The following is a 19,957-nucleotide window of genomic DNA, read 5'->3' as shown; positions in this document are numbered from 1 at the left end:
GTCCATCCTGAGTTATACCCTGGATTGGCAAGCAAACCTTTCTGCCTGTAATATTTCTGATTTTCCTACCTATATGTTTTTTCTCAGTATTGTTATGTGCCAAATTTTAACTTCCTGTTTATAAGGCAAACGGTATGAAACAGATTTTAAGGCCAAAAGGTTGAGAGTTTATTAGCCTAAGAAATGTGAATTGTTGTGTTAACAGGAAAGACCTGATCTTTCTAAAAGTGCTTATTGTTTTTTCCAAGGCCCCTTTTCTTGACTAAGCCCCAATCCGTTATTGTGATGAGATTTTTCAGATTATATGGGACAGAAAAATAAAAAAGAAAGGGGCTGTGAGGGGACCGAGAGGAAACAGTTTATGACACATTTCCCCGCCTCCTCCTCTTTCTCCTTTTGTACTTATTTGCTTTCCTTGTCTCCCACACACACCTCCCTTCACAAACATGTGTCCCAGGATCAACGCAAGAGATTTTTTTTTCATTATGTTGTGTTTGAAAACCGGGTTGGGATGGAAAGATCAGGCTTTTTCTTCATAAATGCAAACATAAAGCACTACCCCGGTGAGGGAGAGAGCTGGAAAGAACAAAAAGGCTTTGGAGAAACTGGGAAATAAATCTTCGGGATTTCAGGATTCACTTGAGCTATTTCATGTACATATTTCTGTGCTTTTTGAAGCTCCCTGGTTCCCTTCCCTGTTGCTGCTCTTCTCCGTGCACCTCCTCGGGGCAGCGGGAAGCGGGGTCCGGGGAGGGCAGCAGGCTGCACCGGTTGGGATTGCTAACCTGGGGAGGAGGAGGAAGGTGGAAGGGGTGGCAGGAGCAATGCCGGCTCCCCGGGGTCCCCTTGTGCCACCACCGGCAGACAGCAGCTCCCTGGCACCCCCACCCTGACCCTCAGCGATGCTCCTGGGGCCAAGGCAACGGAGAGGGTGGTTTTGCAGGTGAATGAGGTGGAAGGGGGGATGCAGCGTCTCAGGGCACACACGTCTCCCTGTCCTCAGCAAAGCGGGATCCCCTCCCTGCCACAGAGCATGAACAAGCCTGCAAATTGTTATTTTTCTTGTGAGGATGCCAGTCCAGGCTCTGCTGCATGAAACAGTGATAGTAAGGCTGCAGAGCCCAATGCTGTTATCCCTGTCAAGTGTTTGGTGGCTACCGGTACAGGACAGCAGTACCTGGTGAGCAAGATCGACACAGGCAAAACTCTGCCAGTCTGGCCCCAGAGGCTCTTTGCAGCGCAGAGCCAGAGCCCGCGGGGCTGCCAGGAAAGGTAAGTCACGGCACAGCCATGAATAGCTGCCTCTGGGGTGGAGGGCGGGCGTGGGTTTCTCCATCTCTCCAGCGCCTGTTTGGCTCAGGCATTTGCCCGGCATGGCTGCTTTCCAGCAAGCCTTTTTCTCTCTCAGGCAGCGATGTGGTACAGATCCTCATGGCTCATTCCTGACTGTGAGCAAAGTCCTGCAGGGAGCCAAGAGGACAAATAGAGCTGGCAACCCCCTCCCACGGCTGATCCCTCGAGGAGGTGCCGGGCAAGCATGGATACACATGGGTGGGGGCACATGTGCCCACCCAGTGCAGCCCCTGGACACATTTGCTCCTCCAAAAAGCCCCTTCCTGGGACCTGGCACACAGCCTTGGTGCCCTGGCACACACCCTTGGTGCCCATGCCTACTTGCAGCAAAGCAGCAGCCCTCCTCTGCCTTCTCTGCATCCATCCTTCTCGCTGAGCACACCCTTTCCCCATGCCCAGCAAGGTGCTGGGCATGCTCCTGCGATGCAGGGGTCAGTCCAGGACCGAGGTCTGTCAAGGGCAATGACTTTACATTTGGTTAGACCTGCTGTCGACTTCAGGTGAATCCCACCTCTGTGAAAAATGCCCCATGCCCTTCCACACAGCCCGCCTTTTTCCTGGGGTGGCAGGGCATTTTGTAAGTAAAGGGTGTCACTTTCTGAACAGCTTTAGCAGACCCGGCGAACAGTAGAGATCAATTTCCATCATCAGTGCTGAACAACAAAAAAAGGTTAATCTTTTCCATTTTAATCAACAGGAATTCAGCAGGACTCACTCCTGCTTTCGTCTGCCGCACGCAAATCCAGGGGAACTCCAGATTCTGCCCTTCCCTAACATGCCTATCTAAGCAGGTTACCTTACATGGCTTTTTAAATACTTTGTGCCAAATTATGTTGAGCTGAGCAAAGCAGAGCAGGGACCGGGAGTATTTGCAGTCCTCATAGACGGTCATGTTGGTTTATTTTGAGTGCTCTTTTGCGCTTACGGCAGCTAGTGCATGTTACATTTGCGTATGACTGCTCATGGCAGCTGCTGGCCCTGCAGGGGGAAGTCCCCACTTTAGCCACAGAACTAATATATCACAGGAAGGGACAAAACAGTCATCTCCAAACTGCCTACACTGCTGTGGCTGAGACCTCATTAGGAGGAACAGCCATCTCTGTGCAGGGAGAGAGGTTAGCACCAGTCTCAGTTCAGCAAAACATCTGACCACATGCTCAACAATGAATCCATAAATTGCTCTGCTAAGCCAGCTGCCATTACCATGAGCTGTCTTTTAGTTAAACGTGCCAGTAAACAAGGTTTTCATTATCTTGGGACTTTCACTCTCCGTTACTTTGCTAGATGTGCCAATAATGTTGCTTTTTTTGGGGCTGAAAGCCAACATTTGCAACAGACACTCCCTGGCCTGGGACGCTGTGAACACCAGCATGTGCTTGCTGCTGTTTTCCGATCACTGATCTGCTTCTCTCGTTTGCTTTCTCCCTAATGACTTTGCTTACTTGGCTGCTTCTTTTAATTGCTTTGTTACTACTTTCCTGTTTCTCTGAAGACTTTCCGCACAGTGAGCACAATGGGGAGGCGTCCTGCCTGCTCTCTCCCCCGCCACCTTGGGATGAAGGATAACGACAGTGACCTGCCAAATACAGCTAGTGTTTGTGGAAGCACCAGGAATGCAACCAATGGGTTCAATTCATCTTACTAGCTGGCAAGCCTGAACAGTATAAACAAGCAGAGGACACTCCTGCCCTCAGACATTATGGTTGCAGTTAATTCTCTTTTTCTCATAATACTTCAAGGTTTTGGGGTTTGAAGCCTACAAAGGACAACAGAGTTTATGAGAGCTGCATTAGTGTGCTGTTAACTTAGTGATCCCCTTGAATTTAAGCTGGTATTAAAAAATTTAGAAATAAAACCAAATGTGCTGGGGGAAAGAAGTTTTTTTTTCCCAGCATATTTGCAGCTGGCTGATTGTTGAAAAATACAATAGAGGAAGGCAAAAGCAAAGTGCTTCAAGAGCACACACCCATTACTCCCACAGGGCTGTACTGCAAGGAGGAGGTTCGTAGCTGGGTGATTACGGGATTGGAGGGGAATGAACAGCTCAGAGAACTGAGAATGGCCCTGTCAGCTCCAGATCAGTGCTTCTCATCCAGCCCAGAGCAAGCCAGGGCTCCACGCTGAGGTCCTCTCCACAGGGCTGAGAAAACCATCGCTGGATGTGGCTGCAGCCACAGGTAGCCACAATGGCGCAGTGATTGCAGGTGACCCAAGGAGGCAGCAAGCCCAGTTTTCCTGGGGAGAACAGACCCAGCACTCCCAGTATTGCAGTGGCACCCAAACTGGTCAGCTCCGTGCAGCATCCTCCTGGTGAAATCCGTAAAGCAAACAAGTGCGAAGAGCTTGGCACGTGGGGCTCTGCAGGCTCATGTGAGCTGCCTTGGAGAGGCTCCTGCTTTTCTTTTGGGTGGTTTTGAGATGCACATTGTACTTCCCGTGTTTCCAGTAGCACTTGCAAGAGCCTGAGGGTCAGAGCATGGACAGGTCTGGAAACCCGCCCAGATCGTCCATCTGCTCCTAAAATTTCCAGCATGGAGAAAGTGAGCAAACAGCAACAATTAACCTCACTGTCCTGATGGCCGGTGACTACTGCTCAGGCAGCACAGGCCTGGCATGGACCCCATCCCTGCCATCCCTCTGCTGTGTCACTAGTGTAAGCATGGCATGAAACTCATCCAGTGGTCGGGGCTGTGGAGGACCCAGCTCCACTTGGACAGCATAAACGGGAGCTGTTGTTAGCAGGTCTCTGGAGCATGAGTGCATCCGGCAGAACAGGGAATCCCTTGCGGTGAACAAGGGCTGTGCACAATCCAGCTCTCTTTTAGCCCAGACTAGGCAAAAGGTGGGTGTGTGGTGCTGGGTTACAGCCCTTCTGGGAACGAGAGCTCGCCAGGACCACACTGAAATTTGTTTATGCTCAGACAGCTAGGAGAGGAGGAACATTATAGCTGTGTTATGAGGATCTCCCAACCTGAATTGCCCTGTGATCCTGCGATCTGCCTCTTCCAAAGAAACCTGCACACCGGAACGTGCCACGTAACGTCCACGCTGCATTCGCTTCGTGCACTGGTGTGTGCAGTGTACCGACCGGAGAGGTAGCAGTGCAAGGGCTGAAACATGAAAGGGGCCTTAAGGAAGTTGCATTCACGTTCGGCTTTCTCACCTCTTTTCTGGGAGTTGGTCCAACACCACAGGGCAAACCTTTGATTTACAGGGGAAGCACAAACTCTTTGCCTCTGACCCTGATCATCTGCTGATCGAGGCCATTTATCTCCACTAAAGTGATGGGGCAACACCAACTTGCATCAGGTCATGCAAATGTGTCAAGCGCCATGGGACCATGGCAATGGTCAGAGGACTCCAGGTGACCCTATCACCCTCATCAGAGATGTTACCAGCAAACCCTAGTATGGTTTATTTTTAATATGGTGGCATGAAAGCTGTTCCTATTTTCCATATTTAACTCCAGAGAGACTCTGCTGCTATCAGGTGTGACTTCCAGTTCTTTAACTAGAAGCTCAACCAAAGCTGCTATTTTTAACCAGAATTTTAACTTTCTGTGATGGCTGCCATCAGCCTTCTCTTGCCTCAGTGCTTGGGACTGTTTGTTCTACCTTGACATGAAAAGTGGAGGCTGTTGGTGACAAGTGGATGCAGAGGGCTTCGCAGAGACCTTTTTTTCCCCCCTGCTCAGAAGCCTGCAGACTTTGTAATGTCCTGCTCTGAGTGCGGACTGGCATCTCAAGTTTGCTGCTCTCACACCATCTGGGCTCTCCACCTGCACAGGTCACACGACCTGCAGAACTTTAATTGGGTTTTGTTGTGACATCAAGAGATTGAAAATGCTTCCTGCACCCCAAGGTTTGCCTGGATTACCTGCTCACCACGACCCACGCGTCTTGTCAAAACCATGGTCATCCACCCACCTGGACCGAGATAAGAGGTCGTCTTGCCCTGCTTTTGGGAAGGGAAAGCCAAAGCATGTGCATAGGGCTCGCCTGGTTCCACTTGTGCCAGATGCATTCAGACAGCCTGAAAAAGCACTGAATTTTCTGCAGCTCCACCCAACAGCAGGGATTACCAGTTTGGCTTTACACCACATCTACAGCAGCTTTGCAGACAGCAGCTCGAGGAAACCTGCACGGGTCTTAGAGGGAAACACAGCCAGGCTGGGTGGACGGGTGGTTTCCAGCTCCACCAACCCGCCCACGAGAGAAACGCCCATCCCAGAGGGCTGGAAGAGCCACAGAGTTCAAGAAGTGGACAGGGACCGTTTTTCCATGCCCCAGCTGACCTCAGTGAGGATTTTTTTGTGCCCTGTGACCTATCCCCACATTATTCATCACATACATACAAAACAGAAATAAACCAATAAATTTTTCATGAGACACAAACATGGTGAGGATGATGTCCAAGCTGTGTACCTGAGAGCTATCGCCACTCTGGGGTTTTTTCGGTTGAAGGAAGGACTACGACAGCAGCCATGCCGCAGTCACGGTGTTCAGCAGTTTCGCGTTACCATTTACAGGTGTCAAGATTCAATCCGATCCGGTGAGAGCAGGGGGCAGGTTGACAGCTTGCTGCAGAGCCCCCGTCACCCTCACCACAGGGCCGCCGCTGCGCCGAGGTAACGCAAGCTCAGGCGTGCGTGGACCAAAATCAGAGGACGGCAATCGAAAATACAGAAACACGTGGAAGGAGCACGAAACCACAGAATAGCTATGCCGCTTCTGGTGCCCAGAAATCATAGCAAGGCGATTTGTAAGACCCTCTGCCTGAATGATTTGTGATTTGGATTGAGAGAAAGGAAGCAAATGAAAAAACAAAGAAGGTAGTGACTACCTCTCCGGAAAAAGCATAGAATACACTATTTCCCCAGTTTTAGTCAGTTAATCTTCCATCAGAAATGGCTACAGTTAGCAGCTCCTTGAAATGCGGCAGTAAACCCCAAGCAGTTCCCTAGCTACTACACTATAAAAGACAACATTTCTTTGCAAAAGAAGCAACATTATGGAACCTGAATGTGTATGTGCATTCTGCATAAAAACACTAGTTTAATATGTGTACACTGACACAAAGATGAATATTTATGTGCTTGTACAGTAAGTTTTCTTTTCTGAGTATTCTGTCATTCTTGAGAACTTTTGCAATTCAGCACCCTTTGGTTGTGTATTGGACCAGTCTTTTCCAAAAGGAAACCATTTTCTAAGTTGCATTAGAGATACACTTTGACAATGTAAGGAAAGGAATGAACTCCTTTCAATTTCTGATGTAGGTGCTTTCCGTTCTTGGTGTATGTTAGAAAGACCTTCACAGCTAGAACAACAATTCAACAAAATGAAATTTCCAAATAGCGGTGCAGAGGTGCATGAAACTGATTAACAATCAGAATGAAGCAGGACCGATTTAGAATCTTTTGCGCTGCATCAACAGCAAGTAAAATCAGGATTGATCCGTGCACTAAGTCTCTCCTTTCCTCTCTGGAAGCCAAAGCATCTTGAAGACCTCTATCTCAAGGCAAAACTGGATATCTTTTTCTGCTGAAGATCTGAAGTCTGGGTCCTCAGGCTGGGTAGCTCATAAAGTATTTACCCATTTCCTTATGTGGACGAGGAAAAAGTCGAGCCCAGTGGGAAACATCATCATCAAATATAATGCTTAATTACAGTCGGGGTTAAGCAAAACAGGATTTTGTTAAAATGTAAATGGTTCTCAACCTGTACATATAATTTTTGAATATGAAACACACTGATCTGAATACATACAATTCTTTTTTGATGCATTAGTTCTGTGCCCTAAGGTAATTTTTAGTTTGGCTGGTGCTCACTTTATGCGGAGCCTGTTTTGCTCAGGACCAGTGCAGATTCGGTGCTGCTGTTCCCAGTGCCTGCATTTACAGCAACACGCAAATTAAAAGAGGGGTTTCACCAGCAGCTGGCAACGTAAATATAAAGAAATGCAGATAGGCATGGGATGTGTGGGCACAGACGGGCGCTAGGCACTAAGACCAGGACAAGCAGAGGTTTTCTAGAGCACAGCTGGAAGAAGCAGTCCAGCACCCACCTCCGAGGTGCTCTCATCTGCTCACTCACCAGCTCCCCACCAGAGGCAGTTTCTACCCGACCTCCCAGGGATAGTCACATTTTCCATCTCTGGTTTCCTGCCCTGGTTTGGTTGTTGCTTCCTCTGAGACCTTCTGCAAAATGCGTGCCAGAAATGGATTTACCTACTGTTTTCAAATAAGGAATGCCCCAAGCAAGGATACTGCATAATCTAGCATAGGGATGCATTAAAGCCAGCATAACAGCTTCTTTTAAGAACACGCAATGCCTGGTGACAATGTGTCATCTACACTGGTCTGACCTCCAGAGCAGTTCTGCTAGCTTTGATGGGATTGTTCTTGAAGTATGCTAACATGCTGGCAACCAGGATTAAGCTGCAGCATGGCTTGACGTTAGCATGGATGAGGACTGCCTCTGAATGGATAAATAAAAAGGGCTTGAGAAATTCTCACTCTTCTTGACCCTCTGTTCCAGCATGTGCTTTTTTCCCAAAGCTGCAGATATTTTCTGCTGTGTGCTGCAAGATGCCTGCTATTTGCCTGCACCATCCCTTCAGGGAAAGCAAGTCCTCACCCAGGGTGACACTTAGAGGGATCACTTTCAGCCTGTTGTCAAAGGCAGCAGCAGATTTCTGTAGCATTGGTTAGAGCTTCCCAGGGTATCTGGCCTTACAAAGCAGGGATTTGTTCAACTGAACATGAGTTTCTGTTTTGGGGTGGGGGTGGTCCCCTGTGGGATTAAAGACTGGGAAAATGCCTTTTCTGTTGTCTTCCCTCGTAACATTGTTGGCACAATAACACAGTAGGTCAAAGCTGGGCTCCAGAGGCCATGCTTACACCTACTTCCACACACATCTCCGTCTTCCTTATTGCTTTTATTTATTGCACAGGAGAGTTCAGCAGTCCCCTGTCATTTGCAGAGCGCAGAGGTTGAAACGTCCCCTCAAAAGACAAATGCAGGTGTACCCTCTCAGGGCAGGCAGCCAAGGTTTATGAGGGCTGAGGACATCCTCCCTTTGCATGGGGAAAGCTCTGACACGCAGGGGGCTGCTCAGCCGTGCACATGCAGGCAGGGACTGGGACCATCCCTCCCAGGCACTGAAGGCAGAGCCTGGCTGCACTGCACAGGGAAGGAAAACACCGGCAGGCAACAGCTCCTCAAATGCTCCCCCACACTGGGCAAACCCCTTCTGCCTTTTTTTTTGTCCAAGCAAAATGCGTGTGATTAGAGACCAGGCTTCATAACGATGCCCTCCTTTCTCACGTTCAGCTAGGGCCCACGCAATCGTAGGAATATACAGCTGAAAGGACTTGAAGTAAAAAAAAAATCAGCATTGAGCAGAAATGCGACATCCCTAGACCACGTTGGGCAGAAGTTGGTCTAAACACACCCAAAAACTGTCAGGGAAAGAGTCTCCTTGGAGCTCTAGGCAATATTTTTCCGCCCTGCCCTTGCAGAAAGCATTTCTCCACTTGCCATCACAGGTCACACTTGCAGCAAACGAGGCTGATTACATGTCTGAATTCTAATAGGCCCTGGGAAGAATGGATTTGTGTCCTCATTTATAACTGAAAACCAAGTGAAGATGGTGCTCATCTTCTCTCTCCTTGGTAAATGAGGACTTCTTTCAGCCTTTCCCCAGTTACCTGTATGTTTCTAAGGCTTCTGTATAGTGTTTTTTGCTTCCAGCTAGTTTTTTCTCCAAACGCTCATCTCTCACATGTGCATGTCACTGCAGCTGAGACCCACCCAGAGCTAAAGTGAAAATGACCTTCCTTGGCTGGGGCATGCCTTTTATCATCCATCCCACAGCGCTCTGCCTTTTTGCAGCAGCATCACCCTGCTAGTAACTCTGGTGTCTGTTGCTTTCCTTCCGCCCACTGCTCCTATGCTGCTATCTGAATACTCTCTGTTCGGTTCCAATAGGTGCGTTTGATTTATTTTCCAGACGCTGTGCATTTTTGCTTCTCTTGCTTTTCATCCTGCTGACTGTGGCTGTGGCCCAAGCATAACTGCTGGCGCAGACGGTTTGTCTGCTGAGATGAAGACAAGTTGGTAAATAAGACATTGACTGACTGATTGTGTTGGCCTTTCACAGCCCGTGCCCTTTTTACCCATTTCCAACTCCCTGCAAGCCCCTCCAATTTTTTTTTTTTCTCTTCAGCCCCCTTAGATTAATGGCTGGCATCTTCAGTGGGGTTTAAATAGTTTGAGGGAAACAGCTTTCTCCTTGTTTCTCCTCATGAGTTTAGAGGTTAGGGAATAACTTACAGGGCTCAAGCAGGGGCAGCAACTAAATGCAGTGGCTCTACAACATTGTTAAACCGTGATAGCTAGAGCCTCTAGACAAGGAATAAAGCTGCAGAGCACCAAGCAGCAGTCAGTCCCCACCCAAGAGAGACCACCAGCCCTCTCTTGATGGGAGACAAGCAGAACCGGGGGAAGGTTGGGAAAAGCAGAAATAGCAACCATTTGTTCAACGTTCCCCTATAGCATTGGGCAGCAGCGCTCATGGGACAAGAGAGGCTGGCTGCTGCTAGCCACAGGGCATTCCCATCGCTCTCCGGAGCACGTCGCCTCGAAAGGTACGTCCCAAATGAGATCTTGAAGAAAGCCAGCTGCAAACAGACTGAGCTCAGTGGCCTCCTGGGAAGCTCCAGGAGAGGTGCTTAGCTCTCTGCCATGCCTAGGGCACGGTCCTCCCATGGAGAAGAAAGAGCTTCCAGAAAACTGGTCCTCCATTCCCCAAACTCAGCTATTTATAGACCTGCGTTGTCACTCTGAATGAGTTTCTCTTTTTGCTTCTGTAGCTGCTGGGGAAAAAAAAAAAAAGACTTGGCAGCCAAAGACTGTTTACCGTGGCATGAAGCAAATGGAGGTGTGCTTTCCTTGTGAGGTAAGTACTGGTGAAGCAGAGAGGAAAGCGGAGGAGACTGCCATGTGGGTAACGGGCAGGCGAAGGAGGTCAGTATCACCGAAGGAGCAGTTGGACCATCCATCCCCCACATTGTGCTCTGATGCCTGCCACAGTTTTGTGGTTTGCCAGGAGACGCCAGTGGGAGCTACAGAAGCTCTGTAAAGCCAGGGAGATGGCACAGAGCCCTCGGCAGGGATGGGGCTCAGAAAAGGGCCCTGGTGCAGAGGGACTTTCGGTACAAATTGTCTTTCAACCCTCCCTGCATTGGAAATGCAACTGATTTGTCGAAGCTGCCAGGAGCAGGAGGGTCTGCAGAGCAACAGCTTTCAGATCATTGCCCCAAGGTCATAATTTTTCTGTGATTTAAACCTGTTTACTTTGTTCTGAAGGAGCTTTTTTGTCTGTTTTCCCAGCAGGCTCTCAAACTCCAGAGCTTACTCCAGTCTGTCCTTTGGTTCGTGTGTATTTCAAATCCCCAAAAGGGAGAAAGTGTGGTCTACATCACACGGTCTCTGCCACTGCACACAGAATTTTTCTGAGAAAGCCTGATAGCCAACAAAACGCTAGACAACCCACACCTCCTCCTACGTGGAAACCTACAAAAAAGGATTACCCAACCTACTGGTCATTGCAGAACAGTCTTTTGCAAGCGTATCATCCTGACATTTTTGTTTCAGCGACTCGTTAGAGGAAATCCTGCCATTACTTTGCTCAGAAGAGCAAGAAAAGAGAGGGTATTGCTCAGCACCCACCCTTTCTGCAGTCACAGCGTTTGCAGAAGTACACGGAGCATGTGCTGCTGAACCCGCTCTACACAAACATGACCTGGCCACAAATGGGAAGCAAACCCACCTCCCGACCAGCATTTCCCTTCCTGTCTGGTACGGGCTTGGGAAGGGACTCCCAACGAGTCAGATGTAGTTAATGTTATAGATATGCTGTAGATAAAACATGCCAGAGACACAGCCCCACTTCCCCTCTGCAAGTAAAGCAATGCAAACTCGTGCAGTTAATCCCACCTGAATGCCCCCGGGAGGTTGCTGAGGCCTCCAGGCACAGCAAGAGGCTCACAGCAGGGAGCAAACCTGCGAATAAGAGCATGAAAAGCAAAATAATTCCTTTAGCTTCCCACGGGCAGAAGGGAGAGGAAAAGGAAGAGAGTTTTCATTTTACTGTCTACCATTGGGTGAACACAATAGCAAAGATCCATTGATGCTTTTCCCTCCTCGAACACATTTTGCCCGTATCGACTGCTTTTGGCCAAGGGGCTGAGGTCCCAAGCAGTGTCAGTTCTTACCCTTTTCATGAAAATAAACGCTTTAATAGGGTCCTTCTTTTCCACACATTCCCCACTTGACAATGTGTTCAGCCTATATTAGCCATCACAGCATTCACAGAGTAGCTCGACCACTAGACAGATTAACGAGGAAAAACAGGCTTCATTGATTCAACTTGCTAATTATCGTGAAACCAGGGAGACATCTGTCCTGCTGCCGCCTGGGCTCTGTTACTTGGGCCTTTTAGAAATCAAGTACAGGAAGCAGGGCAAAATTACAACCTAATTATGAATTGTCCCAGGCTGCTAATTGAGTTATAGCAGGGCTGTCCAAACACCACGCGTGCGGTTGCAGTGGGAAAGACGACGGATTCAAGGACAGTTACAGCAGAAGTCAGCGGCCATTGTTCAGCATCCGTCATTGACGCAAGCTGACGCCGAGACCCCCCGGTAAAGGAGGAAAGGTGAAAGATCCCAGGGGACACTGGCAGTGCATGTTGGCACCTTAGTGTGTTACCATCACAGTGAGCATATTCTCAGGGGCTCTCCTTCAATCTGCATTTCTTCGCCCTTGCTTGTCCCAGCGAGCAGCACGTGCAGGGGACTCACTGTGCATGCATTGCTCTTGTGAGTGACCTGCAGAAAATTTGTTCTCAAACCACATCATCACTGTCCTATGGCTGTTAGTTTTCCAGATGTCCAATATGGGAGAAGGGGAACCCCAGGCCATCCCACCTTCCCTGAAAGCACCAGATCTTAACTGCATGTCATCCATGGGGTTGGGCAGCTTCCAAAATAATCAGAGACTCAAAGAGCATATACTTCCCGTGACTCAAAACTGTTTTGTTCAAAAAGCAAGGGAGTAGTTAAGATGACCAGAATAACAGTGAGAAGGCATTTGCCTAAACAAATAAAAGCTTTTTTTTTTTCCACTCAAAAGGAAAGCTTCCGCATGTTTCCAAAAAGGCATCCCTGTCCCAGAACTGGTCTTGTCAGGGAAGCTGTTTGATTTCTGCTTGCTGAGTACTCCTGAAGGACACTAAGCCAGAGGTGGGTAGTTTTCTGCAGTGTTGGCAAGGCCAACAGGCTCTGGGCACTGGAGTTGGCACGGGGAGGTAGCAGGAGCCCTCGGCTGGAAGTGTGGAGGCAAGGTGTCTCCCCAAAGCCCCTGCTTTCAGCTGCAGCCTGGGATCAACCGAGGGGTGTTGTGCAACTGAAGCCAGGCATTAGGGATAGCCAAGCTCCCCTCGGCTGGAAATTGCTTGCCGCATTCTCCGACAGTCTTTGAGCCCTTACACTGTTTATATGAACCTTGGCAGCTGGATCACTGTCCGTCGGTTGTAATGTTATTTAGACATCCACCCTCCTCGCCCCTGCCCCAAAATCTCTTTCCAGACACTGGGGTGTTTGCACTCTGTTCTCTCACTGCAGTGTCTTCCTTGCTGCTGGTCCTGTTACTGGTGTGGTCCATGGGACAAAGCTAAATGCTTCCCACTTCACCACAATTTTTAGAGTGGTGGTTTGGGAGCACACCCAGGGACAGAAAACAGGAGTGAGATGCAATGCCATGAAGAGAACAACACCATTTCTTTTCAGACCCTTTGGTGAGACTTTGAAACTTCCCTGCCCACAGTATCCTTTTGCCCAGAGATTTCTTTCCAGTTCACACCAGGGCATCGCTGCACTGCTGGACCGCAGTATTGGTGTCACCTCCGTAAGTCAGTGGCACAGCAAGATCCGGTACTCTGAGCAAGGAAAAACAAATCTCTGAGGAGCTGAGACTGATTGAGCTGGGGAAATCTAATTACCTATAGTCTTTTGCTCTTTCAGAACAATTTTCTTGTGCACAGGAGGAGAGAAAAAACAGGTGACCGTGAAAAAAGATGGGGGAAAGGGGACCAGCATTTGGGTAGTGGAATTGCATTAGTATGGCAAGAAGAAGTCTGTTTATTCTCTTACTTATTGTCAAAAAAACAAAAAACAAAAAAAAAAAGAAAGAAAGAAAAGAGAGAGAGGAGAGAAAAAAATGAAGAGAGAATGAATATATGTTTCTGACCTACTTAACAAGAACAATGTGGAAGTTAGTAAAAAGCTTTGATGTTTAAGAAGTGAGGTTTGGCTAGGTGGTAAGACTGGAAAATACCCAGAACGTAACTGCTTTCTTTTTGCCACAGCGTCCAAAAAAGAGTTTTGGTCCTAATATGGCAGTGAAAGCAGAATGGATGGCAGATGTGATTTTGGTCCTCATCTGCCTGCTTTTAAGATTCAGTGATCCTACTTACATCTGAACCAAAAGCAGAGTGAACTTTGGATTCAAGAAGCGCTGATCTTCATGGCTCGTTCTGATTGCCCACCCTCATATCTTTTATTATTGGTTTTATTATCTATTTATTAAGACCAGGCCTTTCCACACCAAACGGTGCTTGTATGTTGTGCCCCACTCTTTCTTATTCCCAACTCCAAGGGTACATTCACTGTCCCAGCTCAGTGTCAGCACAGTCTGCCCCTGGAGAAGACACAGAAAGCAGAGAAGTGCAGATAGACACAACCAAATCTGCAGCCTGCTTTGGATCTGCCTCAAAATTGGTTAGAATACTTGTCAATGGGTGGTTTCCCTTACATTTTGGGCCAGCATTCTTGTTCTCCAATACGCTTTGGGCTTCTGATGCAGCAACTGCAAGTGGCTGGAAAAATGAGCTGGCTGCGACACGTGGGTTCAGATCTCCCTGGGCATGCCTCTTTGCTCCTTTTTCTCTACCAGCCCGGCTCTTTTGAGCAAGGATCTTATGTTACTTGCCCAGGGTGGAGGCAGGGAAACGGGGCATCGCCAGTTTGGACTGGAGCTTGACCACTCCACCGTAAAATACACCTGTAATGACTTAAAAACAAAACAGTTTACTGCAGCACTGCTGATCAACAAGGCCAAGTTGCATTTTTGAAGGGAACATGCCTGAGGCAAAACCTATTCAGAGGGCAAAGCACTCAAACAACAAGAGACATTTCTTTGCAGTTTTCCACATCTGGACCTTCCACCAGGAGATAGTTCAATGTCTGAGAAGCTTTGACTAACAGAAGGAAAGAAATAATATATATTATTTATTATTATTTCTATCAAAAATAGAAACAAAGACTTGAATATTGGTTTGCATTGAATATTTTTTAAGGTGGTTTAATTCTCCATAAAACAGCTCATATGGGCCTTAAAAAATAGCTTATATACCCAGCACAGATAGGATAGTGGGAAAATTGATCAAACTTGGTAAATGTATACACAGTTCACAACCAGTGGTTGCCTGATTAGTACCAAGGGTAATTTGTGCACCACGCGTGAATGATGTCCATCTGCCAACAAGTATTATAATTTTCCTGGGGACTTAATATCAAACATAAAAGCCTTTTCCACTAAAGATAAGCGCCGTCACTGATCTGTAAGCAGCAGGTTTCCTTTTGTTAGATGGGTCCTGGCACCAGGAGTTAGTATGACCATGTGCAAAACACTGATTGATCTGTTTGAAAAACAAGTTGGGGATAGGGCTGGGGCTCATTTCATGCAAGCTCAGGCAAAAAGCCATTGGAGGGTTTGCCCAAATATCCTTGCTGGTTACAAAAGAAAGCACTGCAGTTCAAATGACAGACATTTGGCAAGAAAGAGTGATGAAGGAAAAGAAAAAGATGAAGAGATGGGTGAGAAAAAAATGCTCCTGCTTCTTTTCCAAATAACGTAGCAAAAAAAGCAGTTGAACACAACGGGCAGCACAGACAGATGGAGCTGACAGCTAACATGAATGCTGAAGGGGATGTGTGGGACTGCCTGTGAATCCATGTTTGCGGGTGAAACATCAATACATATAAAGGAAAACCACAGCGGGCACTGCCATTTGAACAAAAAATCAGGGAGCAGAAACACACTTATATGCAACCACTTTCCAGTGAGGTGTTTGGTGTGTTGCCTTTAGGAAGAATAGTCACCTACCTCGGGGGAAGCTAAATGTGCCGGGAGCTGATATTTGAGGTGTCTTCGCGTACATCTAATACGCCTTTATATGCATGCAGGTATCACTGATCTGTGGGTGCTCGATATGCATCAGCATATTTTAATTCTGCATTAATTCTGGCAGTTGCTGAATGAGCTCCCGGCAAAGTGATCAGGGCCAGGGCAGCTCAGGGGACCGAGGCACGCTGTTCCCTCTGGGGGTGCACCCAAATGCCACGAGTTTCCCTGCCTGGCAGAACTGCAGGGAAATCCTCCTCACCTCCGACTGTCACAGCGTTAGGAGTTTGCATTCATCTAGCTGTGCCTCTGATAAGGTTTGCTTGGGGCGAGTGCCTGGTTTTCTTTATGAAACCCTAAGGAAATCATGCCTGGGTCCAAGTTCATGCTCAGTGATGTAAATTCCCCTAACTTAGAGACATTGCCCTACTACTGAGACTGCCCCCAAATTCCTCCACAGCCATGTTTGCTTTTGTGTAAGTTAATAGCCAAGTTATATGGTGCAATAAGAAGACACGCCCCCCCAACACAGAGTTGTGTTTTTAAGGGAGGAAAAATAAGAAAATAGCCAGTGGGAAGGATAGGTTTATTTACAAGCATTAGTAAATACTTTCGGGAAAGATGGGATTTTTATAGCACAGGCTTTTTATTGTAAAGATAAAAATAGGGATTTTTTTTTTTTTAAAAGAATACCCTACAGACCCAATGTGTATTTGGATGTCTCTCCAGAAATGTTCCCAGTTACACAAGTCATCCCATGCAGCTGAAACCAACCTCCAAAGCTTTGCACCAGCAGCATAAACGGAAGCAGGGCAAGTCTTTTTTGCCTGAGACATGGTTTTCAGCCCCATGACTCCCATGGGTAAAGACATGCCTATTTACCCTCAGCTGGAAGCTCAGGTAGTTGCACCCTTGCACCGTGTGACCACTAGCCAACAGATATATCCATGGGGCTTCAAATCCTTGTATGCGAACTGGGGCTAGCGCAGATTCCTCACCTCGCAATCTAGCAATTCACCTCGACAGGTCAGGAGCAAGACAGAGCTATCAACTGAGATAAGGACCACTGCTTTGCAGGGCACCATGTCCTACTGCCTTTGAAATAGGACAATTTCACCCATGACACCACTACAGTGGGTAGCTCCTTTGGTAATTCCCTCAGAAAACCTTTGGGAAACAGCTGTTCACCACAAGTATGCATGTTTAGGAGACCAGTATGTCTGTGCCAGTGGTGCCAGAGCAGTAAATGGGATGGTGTGGTGGCTGGGGTTTGTAAACTGGTAAGCTCAGTTTTCTTCCCCAGTTATTCCAGTTGATCTGTGGCCTTGTTCAAATTGCCCAGTTTCTGTATTTCCATTTTTCCTTCTGGCAAAGCTTATCCTCCTCTAGGAAGAAGCTGCCCCAGGCTACCCAATGAAGCTAGTGGCAGCCAGGTCCAAAGCCAAGCAGGGGAGGTGGGTGAACACTTCCCCACAGGTTGTCAGGGACATGGCCAGTGCAAGGGGAAACCATGACCGCTGTATGGCATCTTCGTCTCTCTCACTGGTGCCTTCACCCGAGGGCCACCACCACGTCAGTGCAAAAGCCCTAGATGCTAGAGGTAGCTGTAATGGTAATGGCTGCACAACAAGGTGATGCCATGCAAGCCATGATTACCTTATAAATTGAAATCACAGCTGGCTAAGGACAAAAATATATTAATAAGGTATGTAACAAGGTGAACCAAAGTACCTGGAAATGGATGAAAAGAAGAACACCTTTATCAGCCTAACACCGCCTTCCTTGGTGACATTGAATGCTTGAAAGTGGACCACTGCTGCAGAGACTTTGGCTCGTCCTCAGCAAAACATGTCAGCCTTATTTGTCATACATCTGATGTGGAGCTGGTGTAACTGAGCTGCTGTAATGTTTCCTCAAAAGACCCAACAAAAATCGTACTACAATACTGGGAGACTGGTCAAGACCGGGAAATAAATTCTTTGGTGGTTACAAAAGAGACAGAAACCACATCCGTTACAGGAAATGCCTCGAGCTAGAAAGTTTGAGGTTGGGAGTAAACTCAGTGGAGATGCAGCATAACCTATTGCAGTAAAGTTGCTGCTGGTTCCCAGGTGTCCATTTATGGTCCCAGCTGGAGACAGGGTACTACACTAGTGGAATCCAAGGTCCGCACTAATGCTTTTGGACAGCTTCAAGCCTTAAATTGCTAAGTACCATCGCGAGAGTAACTTTATTCCCTTTCCATTGCTGATTCTAATGCAGAAGATGGAGTGGGATGAATCTATGTGTGTGAAGCCGCCACAGAGCCATTTGCTTGTGTGAAGGTGTGAGTCATCCAGCTGTGGAGGAAAGAGCAGCTTCCTGGTGTTTGATCCTAAAGCATGTGTATGGATCCCTTTTGGCATCTCTTAGCAAAAGCACAGGCTCCGTGTCTTCCCTATCTGCCAGAAAGTCGTATCTGAGAGGGGGACAGTCTCTCTTAAAGCAAGTATTTTGGGGTGGTGGAGTTTTCATGCTGGAAGCAAGGTGAAAAGCAGCCAGCTAAGCCAGTGCTTGTGCTGTTCCTGCTGCGGCAAATGGGTGGAAACCCTCTGCATACCCTTGTCCTATTCCAGTTTGGACAAACAGAGGTTGTTCAGTGCTCCTGCGACCTTGAGGAAAAAGGGGGTCTTCCTTCTGCTCTGCTGAACCTGTGGGCTGTTGAGGACCTTCAGGTTTAGATCGCAGCAATAACTAAAGAGCAAAAACCGGAACAGCAAAAGCTGCCATGAGCACCAGACACCTTTATGCCTGTACCAAGTACATATGCCAGGGAACAATGTGCAATGGTGTATTGCCTCATAAAAGTAAAAATCCTCAACAACCTACTGACGTATGCGTCACGGTGCCTGAGGAGTGCATAGTTTCTATGCCAGATTGTCAACAGCCAACTTTGTGACACTGGAGCCCTACCCCACTGCTGGGCATCCTCCTTCCTCAGCTGCAGGGGAACTGGCTTTCTCTGCAGCCGTGAGCACTCATGGCTGTGCTGATACCAACTGAGTATCATTCATGTATATAATATGGTTCCTAGGGCATGTGCAAGGGCACACAGCCTCTCTGCCTGCATCATTGCTCATGTTTTCACAGTGCAAGCTAACAGTCTCCAGTTGTTTTATCTCCGACTTGCTGTTTCAAGAGATGTGCAGACATCTGCAAGCTGCTGCTGCTGTCAGGACCAGAATGGCTGAGGCACTGAGCAGGACCAAACCCTGCTGCCTCCAGCTCCGGCTCTGCACAGGGTGAAATCACACCTTTTAATAGGAAAGAGGAGTACTTCAGCACCTGACTTCCAGCTTTTGCTGCAACCCTTGCCTCTCTGCTCTGGGGGTGAAGGTCTCCAATGAGCAGCACACCATCAGCAACATCAAACTAGCGTGATCTCAGAAACCCTTCACAAGCTTGCGACGTGGCATATGTGTGTGAAAACAGTCTGCTCCATTGTACCAAGCTGGGAGGTACTGAGGGCCAAGCCTCAAGTGCCTGCCAGAGAAGCAAAGCCTTTGAGCACACTTAGACTGGAGGGACTGGTCTTTCTCTGGTGCAAACAGCCTCCCCTGAGATGCCTGCCAGTCTCTGAGAACACCAAGATCTAAATGCTAAGGTCTAAAAGGAAAGCAACTCTTTCCAGCTGCTCTCCCAGAAAAGAAAATATTTCAGAGGGAAAAGAAGTGCAGAGAAGAACAGGTGGATCTGGTAGAGAGAAAGGGAGATAAACAGAAAGAACTGGTCTGAAAAGAATTTTCTTTTAATTATTTTTGTGAAAAAGGAGTAACATCATAGAGTGGAGAAAAGTTTGCTGTTGTAGCAGGTGCAGAAGTCCAAGCCAGCTAATCTTTTACCGTTCTTGAGCATCACCTTCACTTCCAGCAACAGCCTCCAGTACTGCAGTAGAAAGGTCGCCTCAGAGAAAGTGAACAAATGAACTAACTGAAAGAAAATGAGAAAAAAAGGGTAGGAAAACTTCGTGAAGAGCTACTTGAGAGAGAGCAGAAGCAGTCTGAGAGCCTTTTAAAACTTGAGAGGTTCTGTTTCGGTTATAGCACTACATATCTTCTGCTGAGCGCTCGGATAACAGAACCTGTTTGGTGGTTGGCAAGGTTTGCTGGTGCATTGGAGTAGTGCAAAGGTTGGATAGGAGCTGGGGGGGTGGCATGTGGGAGGAGGGGCTGGTAAGAAAGGAGCAAGTAAGAGAAGCAGGTTGCCCTGCTACATCGATCCAGCACAACCAGGCCGTGATGCCCAGCAGGAGTTTCACAGTCTGAAAATATGTGAAGGCATATTGGGAGGGTGAAAGCCTCGCAGCTGCCACCCCAGAG

At 47.9% G+C, this 19,957-nt stretch overlaps 1 long non-coding RNA gene across 8 annotated transcripts in view; it reads right to left on the bottom strand.

The window, feature by feature from the left end:
- LOC142075607 (uncharacterized) overlaps window positions 1-19,957 on the bottom strand; it is a 60,429-nt gene that overhangs the window by 4,993 nt on the left and 35,479 nt on the right. For 5 of the 8 annotated variants that reach the window (XR_012670934.1, XR_012670935.1, XR_012670939.1 and 2 more), the window contains one exon: window positions 13,370-19,568. The exons of 1 other annotated variant lie outside the window; for it this stretch is intronic. This is a non-coding gene — a long non-coding RNA (uncharacterized LOC142075607). 2 more of the 8 variants (XR_012670936.1, XR_012670937.1) reach the window with 2 other exon arrangements.

This window comes from Calonectris borealis, chromosome Z, assembly GCF_964195595.1.
Source record: "Calonectris borealis chromosome Z, bCalBor7.hap1.2, whole genome shotgun sequence".
In the NCBI taxonomy this organism is placed as follows: domain Eukaryota; kingdom Metazoa; phylum Chordata; class Aves; order Procellariiformes; family Procellariidae; genus Calonectris; species Calonectris borealis.
This window is presented reverse-complemented; position numbering and strand designations above follow the sequence as displayed.